The sequence below is a fragment of the Petaurus breviceps genome, unplaced genomic scaffold (genome assembly GCF_028583685.1).
Source record: "Petaurus breviceps papuanus isolate PSGF00001 unplaced genomic scaffold, PetGlider_PUasm1.0 174, whole genome shotgun sequence".
Classification (NCBI taxonomy): Eukaryota; Metazoa; Chordata; class Mammalia; order Diprotodontia; family Petauridae; genus Petaurus; species Petaurus breviceps.
In genome coordinates, this window is record NW_027185761.1 from 23,659,256 (window position 1) to 23,670,236 (window position 10,981).

The 10,981-nt window shown below is 41.2% G+C and overlaps 1 protein-coding gene across 10 annotated transcripts in view; it reads right to left on the bottom strand.

Annotated features, from left to right (window-relative positions):
• Positions 1-10,981, bottom strand: part of HRH1 (histamine receptor H1) — a 127,589-nt gene that overhangs the window by 51,119 nt on the left and 65,489 nt on the right. For 5 of the 10 annotated variants that reach the window (XM_069083935.1, XM_069083937.1, XM_069083940.1 and 2 more), the window contains one exon: positions 3,632-3,834. The exons of the other annotated variants lie outside the window; for them this stretch is intronic. The gene's annotated coding sequence lies outside the window, so the exon portion shown is untranslated. The remainder of the gene's footprint in view (positions 1-3,631; positions 3,835-10,981) is intronic. 10 annotated transcript variants of the gene reach the window in all.

Sequence of the window (10,981 nt, forward strand, 5' to 3'; positions counted from 1 at the left end):
CTCTCTCTCTCTCTCTCTCTCTCTCTCTCTCTCTCTCTCTCTCTCTCACACACACACACACACACACACACACACACACTGAATTACTCACATACACTGCTACCACATAGTAGAATTTCTTGATGACATCAGTGATGCCATCATCATCCTAACAAATCTGATAGCACAGTCCCTAGATTGCCAGACTTAGAGTCAGGAAGACCTGAATTCAAATCCTGCCTTACATACTTAGACCCTGAGCAAGCCATTTCTTAGTCACAGTTTTCTCATCTGTAAAATGGGGATGATCAACACCTTCCTGCAGAGTTGTGTGATTTGCATTTAATTTAATTTAACTTAATTAATAATAACAGTGTGAGCTGTTATTATTAATTGTTATTGGTCCTATCACTTCTCGATCATCTGGGTCTCTTAATTTGATATTTGGTTCTACCACTAACTCCGCCAAGACATCAGATGTAGGATCCTAGGACAAAAGGCTGCTAAGTTCAAAGGGGCCCGAGAACATGAGCATGGAAGGTCATAGCTGGAAGGGACCTTGAGATGCCAAATATCACAGCTTGAACATAACACATAGAATATTAGTGCCAGGGGGCACTCTAGACATTCTCCAGTCTCACTGCTTCATTTTACAGATGAAAAAACAGAGAGCCAGAGACAGCAATGCTTCTCATTCTCTGTCCACTTTTAACTTGGATTATGAATATCCAGTGCTATTGCTGTCTTGCTCTAGGGAACTGGCAGAAAGCAGAGCTGGTATATTTCTGACTAGACTGAGCTGACTTACAGCTTCATTGCTCCTCCAGAGCAGGTACTGTCTTTTGCCTTTTTTTTTTTGTATACTTGGTGCTAAGCACAATGCCTGGCACACAGTAGGTGCTTAATAAATATTGATTTGGGGGCAGCTAGATGGCACAGTGAATAGAGCACTGGCCCTGGAGTCAGGAGGACCTGAATTCAAATATGGCCTCAGATATTTGACACTAGCTGTGTGACCTTGGGCAAGTCACTTAACTCCAATTGCCTTGCCTCTCCCCTCCAAAAAATAAAATAAATAAATATTGATTGCTACCCATAACAATGATGATACTTTCTGTTCTGGCATGACTCAAGATTAAAGAGGAGAAGAATTGGAAGAAGAAGTTGGGAAGATAAAGAAAAGGGAACTGGGTGTGTCGGGGAACTATCTCCACCAACCAGATCACACAGCTTGTCTATGACTTAGGAGGCAAGTCCTAGAGAGTTGTTCAAGACACAGAAAGGTTGTGATTCCCATGCCTGGACCACTCTCCCTCCTCTGCTCTAACCACTGCCCTCTCTGACTTCCTTTAACTAAAACCCACTTCTATAGCAAACCTTCCTCAACCCTGTTTAATTCCAGTGCCTTCCCTCTTTTGAATATTTCTGATTTATCCTGTGTAAAGCTTGCTTTGTATATATTTATTTGCATTTGTCTCCCCCATTAGATTATAACCTCCTTGAGGGCAGGCACTCTTTTTCCTCTTTTTGTATCCTCAGTGTTTAGCAAAGTTTCTGGCACATAGTACATGCTTAATAAATGTTTATCAAATTGGACTGAATTGACTTGCTAAGGGTCACATAGCCGGTTAGTATTAGAGACAGGATATGATGTCAGGTCTTCCTGCCTCCCAGTCCAGGGCTATTGTTAACGTCCTCACATGGAGTACAAAACCTGGCAAATGTTGGCAATAGCAGGCCAGGAATAATACCCATACTGTTATATTCCAAATCTCTAGATTTTGATTTAACCCAACAAAGAAATTATTTCTAGTATTGGCAGCGAATGAAGGCTGAGTTATAACTTGACCACTGTGGAACCTATTACCAACAGCACCAAACCTAGTATTTACAATCAGATTTTGAACCATATTTTGAACACAACAATAACTTTATATTTTATGAGAATGTTCATAATGTCTCCTCTGCAAAGGAGAACACGAAAGATCTAGCTGAAATTCTAGCTGGGTCAGAGGCTTGAATTACAAATAGTTATGAGGAGAGAACTGGAGATCCATAGATCCCCTTGGATATTGAGAACCCGAACAAGGAGTTTACGGTGAGAAGTGAAGAGTCCCTAGACTCCCTAATGAATTCTTACTGGCAGCCACTTGATACTGTAGCTTCTAGAATCAATCCCAAATAACATCCAGGAGTAACTGCAAATACATAGCAGTTGCCATCAAGGTGTTACCCAGTGGCTATGTTGGCACTTTCTGGGGTGAGTCAGAAGCTACATTTTGTTTTGTTACATAGGCATTCGTTTGAACATAATTGTTGGGATGATTGGAGAGTAGTGAGATAATGAAGAATTACCTCCATGAAAATAAAGATACTTAACCAGTAAAAAAAAATGGGCAAGTAGGTGGCATAGTGGATAGAGCATCAGCCCTGGAGTTAGGAGGACCTTAGTTTAAATTTGACTTCAGATACTTGACACACTTACTAGCTGTGTGATCCTGGGCAAGTTACTTATTCCTGATAGCCTTGTGCCTCCCCCCACCTGGAATCTACTATACTACTGTTCAGATGTTTTCAATCATGTCCAGCTCTTCATGACCCTATTTGGGGTTTTCTTGGCAAAGATACTAGAGTGCTTTCCTTCTCCAGCCCATTTTACAGATGAGGAACTGAGACAAACAGGATTAAGTGATTTGCTGATGGTCACGCAGCTAGTAAGTGTCTGAGGCTGAATTTGAACTCAGGGAGATGACTCCAAGCCCAGTGCTCTATCCTTTTCACCACCTAGCTGCTCACTGCTAATAATGGTCATTCCCAAAGCACTAAGCTTTGTAGGGTGCTTGGATCTCATTTGATCCTCACAGCCGACCTCTAATAGATGCTATAGGTTTTGTTATCCAAATTTTGTTGTTGTTGTTTAAACCATACCCAGGAGTCAGTCTCTCTACCAAGGCCGATCAATATGTGCTCCAAAACTTAGCATCTTAGAGAATGGGCTGGGGAATTAGGAGGCTAGGTGACTTGGCCAGGGACAAAGAGTCAGTACAAGTCAGAGGTTGGATCTGAAGGCAGGTATGTCCTGACAACAAGCTCAGTGGTACCCAGTACCTCACTCTACCTCTCAGGAGATTAGGAGAAGCCGGATGCTAGTCCACTCTCATTTATTTATTTATTCTGGGGGGAATTCTAGCATCCTCATTTGTAAAATCATAGGATTTGGTTCCTTTTATGTGCTGTATTTACTCCATCCCCCATTAGAATGTAAGCTCCTTGAGGGCAAGCCTGTCTTTATTTTTGCTTGTATTTGTAGCCATAACACTTAGCATAGTGACCTGTATACAGTAAGTACTTAATGTTTGTTGCCTGACAATTTGGCTTAAATTATCTCTGAGATTCTTTCTAAAGCTAAAATTTTTGTGATTCTAAGTCTGAAAAATTGCTCATTGTCCTTTAACCTGTTAGAAATGGAAACTTAGTCATCCTGGAACAGTATGTGAATAGTGATTTGCAATGTTCTTGAGAAGTTCATTATTATTCTCCAGAATTTGAGTATTTCCACAGTATTTCTATTCCATGCCTCTCCTGCCCCTTTCAAATTCTCAATATTGAAATCCCCTCCTCCAGAAAGTCTCCTCTGATTCTCCCTCTTCACCTTCTCTCTGTCCTCAAATTTCTGAGAGCACCTTTGCCTGTTCTTCACCACCATAACATTCTTCTTTGTATTATACTCATTTGTGTTCTGGTCTTCCTCCACTCTCCTTCAAGTAGAATGTAAGTTCCTTGAGGTCCAGGAACACATTGTCACCATTATCAAACATTTCTTAAGCATCTATGTCCTAGGCACCATGTGAATCCCTGGGGGTACAAAGAAAGGAGAAAATAAGAGTCCATGCCTTCAAGGAGCTTACAGTCTAATAGAGGAGACAATATAAAAATAACTATGTACAAAAAAGTTAACTACAATGTAAATGGGAGGTTATGTCAGCATTCTTTTATCCTTAGCCCCAGCAGAATACCTTGCTCATACAAGGCAATCAGTCAAATCAAATCCATGGACAAGCATTTATTATGCAACTTCTATATTCCAGGCATTGTGCTAGGCTGTGCGTGGGCAGGAGATACAATTATTTTTTTTTTTTAGAAAAGAGTCCTTGCCCTCAAGAATCTTACAACCTAATAGAGGAGAAAATATAAAAATAACTATGCCCAGAGAAGTTATATACAGCATAAATGGGAGCAGATTTGAGCAAATATTAATTGCTAGTAGCAGAGTGTGAAGTGAAGAACATCAGGCCAGGAGTAATACCCAGGTTACTATTAATTAATAAATACCTGTGTTACTATTAATTATTCAGGCATGCACAACTGTTTGTGACTCCATTTGCAGTTTTCTTGGCAAAGACATGGAGAGATTTGCCATTTCCTTCTCTAGCTTATTTTCCAGATGAGGAAACTGAGACAGAAAGGGTTAAGTGACTTGCCCAGGGTCATACAGCTAGTAATTGTGTTAGCAAGTTAGTAATGTCAACCTTCTTTTACTCTGAGCCCCAGTAGAATACCTTGTTCATAGAAGGCAAATCAAATCAACTCAATGGACAAGCTTTATCATGTAGCTTCTATATTCTAGGCCCTGTGCTGGGCTCTGGTGGGGGTTGGAGGGGGCAGGGGATATGATGATTAAAAGAAAAAGTGTCTTTGCCTCCTCTATCTGAGGAAACTACATTCATATATAAAAGTAAATACAAAATGTATGATGTATTATATATATGTATATATATATATATTTGGGGGAGGTGCTAGCATCTGAGGGGATAGGAGAGACCTTGGGGTGACCTATGAATGAAGCTGGGGATTCTGCAAGGCTGAGATAAAGATGGATGTATTCTAGGCAGGGAAGTATATTCTCATGTAGTGATCCTCCAACTTTTTGCCTGCGGGACCCCTTTACTGAGGACCTCCACTTACCCCAAAAGCTTTTGTTTATGTGGATTGTGTCTGTCAACATTTACTACATTAGAACTGAAAACATTCTTAGTATTATTATGAAAATGATTTTGACCTAATGAAGCCCCTGAAAAGGCCTTGCAGAGCCCAAGTTATCCTTGGATTCCATTTTAAAAACGACTATTCTAGTGAATTCTGGGCACTCACAGTATGGAGGTGGGAGCTGGGTGTCACAAATGAGAAGCTAGAAGTGGGGCAGTTTGTCTATGAAGGAAGAGAGCTCAAGGAGAAGAAACACATGGTCAGCTGGGAAAGAAAGATTAGAGCTAAACTGTGAAGGGTTTCCAATCGTCAACAGATGACTTGGTATTTGATCTTAGGGGTAAGAGGGAGCCATGGGAGCTTGGTGAGCAGGGGAGTGACCAACTCAAATCTGTGCTTTGATAATATCACTTTGGCAGCTCTGTAGAGGGCAGGCTAGAGAAGAGAGACTTGAGGGACAGAATCAAATTAGAATGTTTATGGGAATGATCTGGGCAAGAGGCCAGAGGCGATGAGGGTCTGAATGAAGGCTCAGCCACAAGAGTGACTGCCCAAAGAGGGAGAAGGAGACAACATCTTGTTCTCAGAAATAATACCATGGTTGTGAAACATAGGTGACTGGAAGTATGGTGCTGCCCTTGATAGGAAAAGGAAGTCTGGAAGAGGGGTGGCTGTGGGAGGAACAATGATGTAATGAGATATCCATGTCTGGCCATCCTGGACAATTCAACCCACTCTAAGGACAAAGGGGCAGCAGGGCTCTTACTCACTGATACTCCCTCAGAACACAGCCCACTTTCCAAAGGGCATCAGCAGGGACATATGGGGTAGAGAGGTTGGGTGGAACTTTCCCAAAGATATCTATACAGCTGGTGTTGTGGCTGCCTGGGTGGTAATGAGGTTATAACTTCCCTGAGGGTCCTGTGTCTGGTTATGGAGGTCTGGGAAAGGGGGGGAGGTTGCAACACATAGGGAGGGGCAGAGGGGGAGAGTACTGATGGATAAGGGTAGGTAAGGTTGTGTTAGAGCCAATGCTCATGACTGGCCATCGCAGGGAGGGTAAGATGCAACCCATCTTCCCACTCTCAGATTGGCTGATGACATACCCAACTTTGGCTCCCATTTTGGAGACCTCATTCCAGGGAGCAGTGGGGACTGTAGTGCCTGTGAATCTATACACATTTGCTAACAAGAAAATTTGGAAATGCAAAAAGCATATAGTTAAGTCTTGATTCTGCTATTAAAAAATAGGTCTGATCTTTGCACACCTAAATAGAGTTTTCTAAAAAATAAATGTTTGCTATAAAGTGAGCTATAAAGTGAGTGGTTATTTCCTGCCATCTTCCTCACCATCTCTATTCCCCACCCTGAGCACTCTCAAAGGTCATAAAAAAATTGTAATTTATTTTCAATCCTAGCCTAAAATCTGGCATAGTCTAATGAATGGATATTGACTTTGGGCTTGGTTAGAGGAGAAAGACCTGGCTTTTTTCCCACATTGTGGGAGGGATACTTCCTGGCCAACAAATGTGGGGGATGGGCCAGGAATTTCTCTGGGAATTGGATTGGGGGCTTGGAAGTACACATGCCTAAATATGGCAGCACCTGGGGCACAAAGTCCTTCCAGGAATTATTCAGGAAACACCATTCCCGAATGTTTATTGTTTCTATAATATCCATGTGGAGGACTTGGTTTACAAAGGGCTGACCTGAATATTAAAAATTTAACTGGATGATTGTCGCATTTTAAAAGGAGCCATTATTGTTTTTCTTCTCTAAAGGAAAAAAAAAGGGGGGCAGGAGGAAGATTCTTGTTAGAAATGAGGAGCAGCCTCATATTGTAGTGAGTATATTAGCAAAACCCCCAGGCTTGAGATCTGGAGGCTTGATTTTTAAGCTCAGCTCTTGGCTGGGTGACATTGAGCTGGCTACTTAACCTCTCTGAGCCTTCTCTGTAAAATGAGGATTGGATTTGATTGGAGTATTTAATTTAGAGTCTGTGAAGTTATTTTAAAAATATTTTGATCATTGCATTTCAGTAAAATTGGTTTCCTTTGTAATCCTATGTATTTTAGTTTATACATTTAAGAACATTTTTCCGAGGAGGGGTCTGTAGGCCCCAGCAGACACTCCGAAACCCTCCCTGCCTTCCCTATTCCTGTAGAGGGTAACCCCATCTTCCCAGTCCCTCAGACTCACAACCTGAGAGATATCCTGGACTCCTCACTATCTCTTACCCCCTTATCCAAGCTGCTGCCAATGCCTTGATTCTACCTCTGAGAACATCTCTCCAATATGCCACCTCCTCTTCTCTGACACTGCCCTCTCCCTGGTGCAGGCCTTCCTCGCTTTGCACTTGCGGTGGGTCTGCTTGCCTCAAGTCTCTCCCCACTAGAATCCATCCTTGATTCAGCTGCCAAAGTGATTTGCTTTAAGTGCAGATCTGATCAGGTTACTCTTCTACTAAATATAATCCAGTGGTTTCCCTACAGCCTCCAGGTGCAAAAGTTTACATTCCAAGTCCTTCATAATCTGTCTCCTTCCCATAGCCAAGTCTTTTACATCCCCTCTCCCATCTTCTTCTGTCTTTCTACTTCCCCAGTGATTCTCTTCCATTCAGAGACACAGCCTTCTGGCTGTTCCACAGACAAGACACCCCATCTCTCTGCATTTCCTCTGGCTGTGCCCCAGGCCTGGAATGCTCTCCCTCCTCATAATTGCCTCCCCTGTTCTCTGGATGCCTTTAAGTCCTGCTTAAAATCCCATCTTCTAGAGGAAGCCTTTCCTAATTCCTATTACTTCTAGTGTCTTCCTTCTCTTAATTATTTCCTATTTATTTTTATTTATCTTCCTATTTGTCCTATATAGCTTGTTGGTGTATATTTGTTGTCTTCCCGTTAGATTTTGATTTCTCTGAGGGCAGAGACTTTCTTCTGCCTCTTTTTGCGTCCCCAGCATTTAGCACAGTGCTTGGTATACAGCAGGCACTTAATAAATATTTATTGACTGATTGATTGTGAAAAGGTTATGAACTCCTGGGCTAGACAATCTCTAAAGATCCCTTATGGCTCTGAGCCCAAGTAATCCTTCTGTTTCTGATTCAGTTAGTTCTCCCAAAATGAAAATGTCCTCTGCTCACTATATATTAACTTTGGTTTTTAAACAAATTTACAATTTACTACCTGCTCATTAACCATTACCAGGTCTTCATGAGATATAGACAGCTCCAGGCCTATCAGAACTGACACCGAACCCAGGGTTCACAACATTCACTGCTGATTCTCTCTTGTCTGTAATCGTGGCTGCCTGTCTTTCCCACCTTCTTAGACTAGATGCATTTAGCCTTTACTTGTCCCAGAATCTAGGGCCAGTCTGGCCCCTGGATCAGGGAGACAAAAAGTGCCCTTTAGGGTCAGTTACTTATCAACTCATCTCTGAGTAAGCACAAAGCAGTGGAAAGAACACGGGATTAGCAATTAGAAAATCTGTGCCGACCTTGGACAAATCTCTTAATCTCTCTGGACCTCAGTTTCCTTATTTCTGAAGGAGGGCATTGACAATGAGGTCAAAGATAGAAAGGAAGGCCCGTGAAATAGCAGCGCTTTCCCAGTAGTGGGAAAGTGACAGCCCATCAATTAGAGAATGACTGATCAATCAATCCATCAATAAACATTTATTAAATAGCTACTATGTGCTGGGGCACTGTGCTGGGATATGGGAATATAAAGACAAAGGTAATGAAATATCATCAAAATCATTCTGTATCATCAAATGACAAATATGAGGAAATCAGAGAAACATGGGAAAATTTATATGAATGGATTCAAAGTAGAGTAAATTGAAACAGGAGAACAGTGAACACAATGACAATAATACAGAAATGAAATGAACACTAAAAGAAAGTTGGACTTTTGGTCCTGGAGAATGCATAATGAAACAGAACTCCCTCTTCCTGGCAGATGGGGGTGGGGTGGGGAGGGACTACAAGGGCAGAGTACTGCATACACTGCCAGCAGAAGTTCCTGTATTTTTAAAATTTACTTTCTTTGATATAAGGAAGGGTTCAATGACAGGGTGAAGGTTGGGGGGAAGGAGGTATAACTAGAAATAGCTTATATAAAAAAAGGAGGTGATTAGATTTTACATATGATCTTTTTTTTTTTAACATATGATCTTTCAGCTCTAATAATTTGTGAAAGAATGGGTCAATTATCTCTTTTCCTATTCTAACCTTGATACCCCCAGCTCTACATTTACTCGATTCCTGCCTTACAGCTCAGGTGATTATCTTGCTAGTCAAGAACCCAAGCTTTGAGTTCTGCCTTGGACACTAACCAACTGTGGAATCGTGTGTCATTTCAGAGCCTCAGTGTCCTCACCTGTAAAATGGGAATAATAATATTTGTACTTCCTCCCCAACAAGGTTAATGTGAGGAAATAGTTTTGTGAAGCTTAAAGTACTATAAAAACGTGACTTATCATTATTATTTCAGTTCCTGGGTACCTGCTTTATTCCCATGTGACTAAGTTTTTACCTCGTACCCCAGTTCACCAAATGGTAGGTTTTGTTTCCATCTACCTATTACCCAAGTTCCTTGAGAGACCAAATTTCCTGCCCTTGAACCTCATATTCTCTGCTACTATGTCCCTGTCATTGACTGCCAGACCTGCCTAGTATCAATTATTTACTCAAAACTTTTCTGATTTCTTGACCCTTGGAACTGATTCAGCTCAGATTTTTTTTTTTTACTTTTCATTTCACTTGTCCATCTACCAGGGAACTGATTTCCTAGTTTCAGACTCAGATTTTGTAGAATAACTCACCTCGGGCTTTGGTTTTCCTACAAATGAATAAGGCTGAAGTCAGTCCCCCACACAAATGGGGGATAATGAGGATAGGAAGCAAGCATATAGTAGGCAGTATGAATTGTATCCTGTGGGGCTAGTAATTCTATGCTGGGTATATAAGTCATAGGTACTAACAGTCTTAAGCTGCTGGTGCTTAAGATTGTCCAACAAAATTCTAAAATCAGATCAGAGATCATCGCTGGATGCCATGTTGGTACCTGAAGTCCAATCTTGGATTCTTGGTGTTATAGAAGGAGCACTGGATTAGGAGTGACCAGCCCTGGGTATGAATCATGGTTCTGCCATTAAATGGCCATGTGACATTTGGCAAGTGACTTGCTCTGTCTGAGCCTCTGGGAACTACTCTGAAAAATGAGGGAGTTTGATTAAATTATTTCTAAGGTCCCTTCCAGCTCTGACATTCTATGACTAAGTGAGAAGGCATCTTTCAAGCTGTCAGTCTTTGCATGGTGATGCAGCTGAGGTCAGAGAAACCCCAGGGGATGAGAACTCTTTGTGTGTTCTCAGAGAAAAGAAGGTACTTGAGGAGGTCTCTCTAGCCCTTTCTTTCTGCAGCTTTGTCAGGCTAGACTATTGGGCCAAATATAATTGCAATGAAACCAGAAGAGAGAAATGATTTACACTCAGGATGAAAAAAAAAATATACCACACCAACTTTTCAGGTATAAGAAGGGGAAATCAGGGCTGGATGGAATTTCATCTGAAAATATCTGAGGGCTTTGATATAAGTATTTTGGTGTATATAGGGTCTTTCTTTTCATCCCTGACGCTTCTGGAGATATATGGGGCAGGCATTATTAGTCCCATTTTTCAGACTACAGGTGAAGAGTTTCAGGGAAATAAATGATTTATCCAAGGTCATAAAGCAAGTCACATAGATTATATTTCCCAGATCGTATTTCCTTATCTATAAGATAGAATTGGAATATAATCTCCAAGCTCCTTTCCAGCTCTAAATCTTATTGTTCTATGCTTCCTTTGATTTTCCTAATTTTATATCATGAAGCTCTATCCTTCCCTTTCCTTTTTCAACTTTGTCCCTTCCCCCATATTAGATGAGTTGCCAAGTTTCAATATCTCTTGCAATTATTTCTTCTTCCTCTTCTTCTTCTTCTTCTTCTTCTTCTTCTTCTTCTTCTTCTTCTTC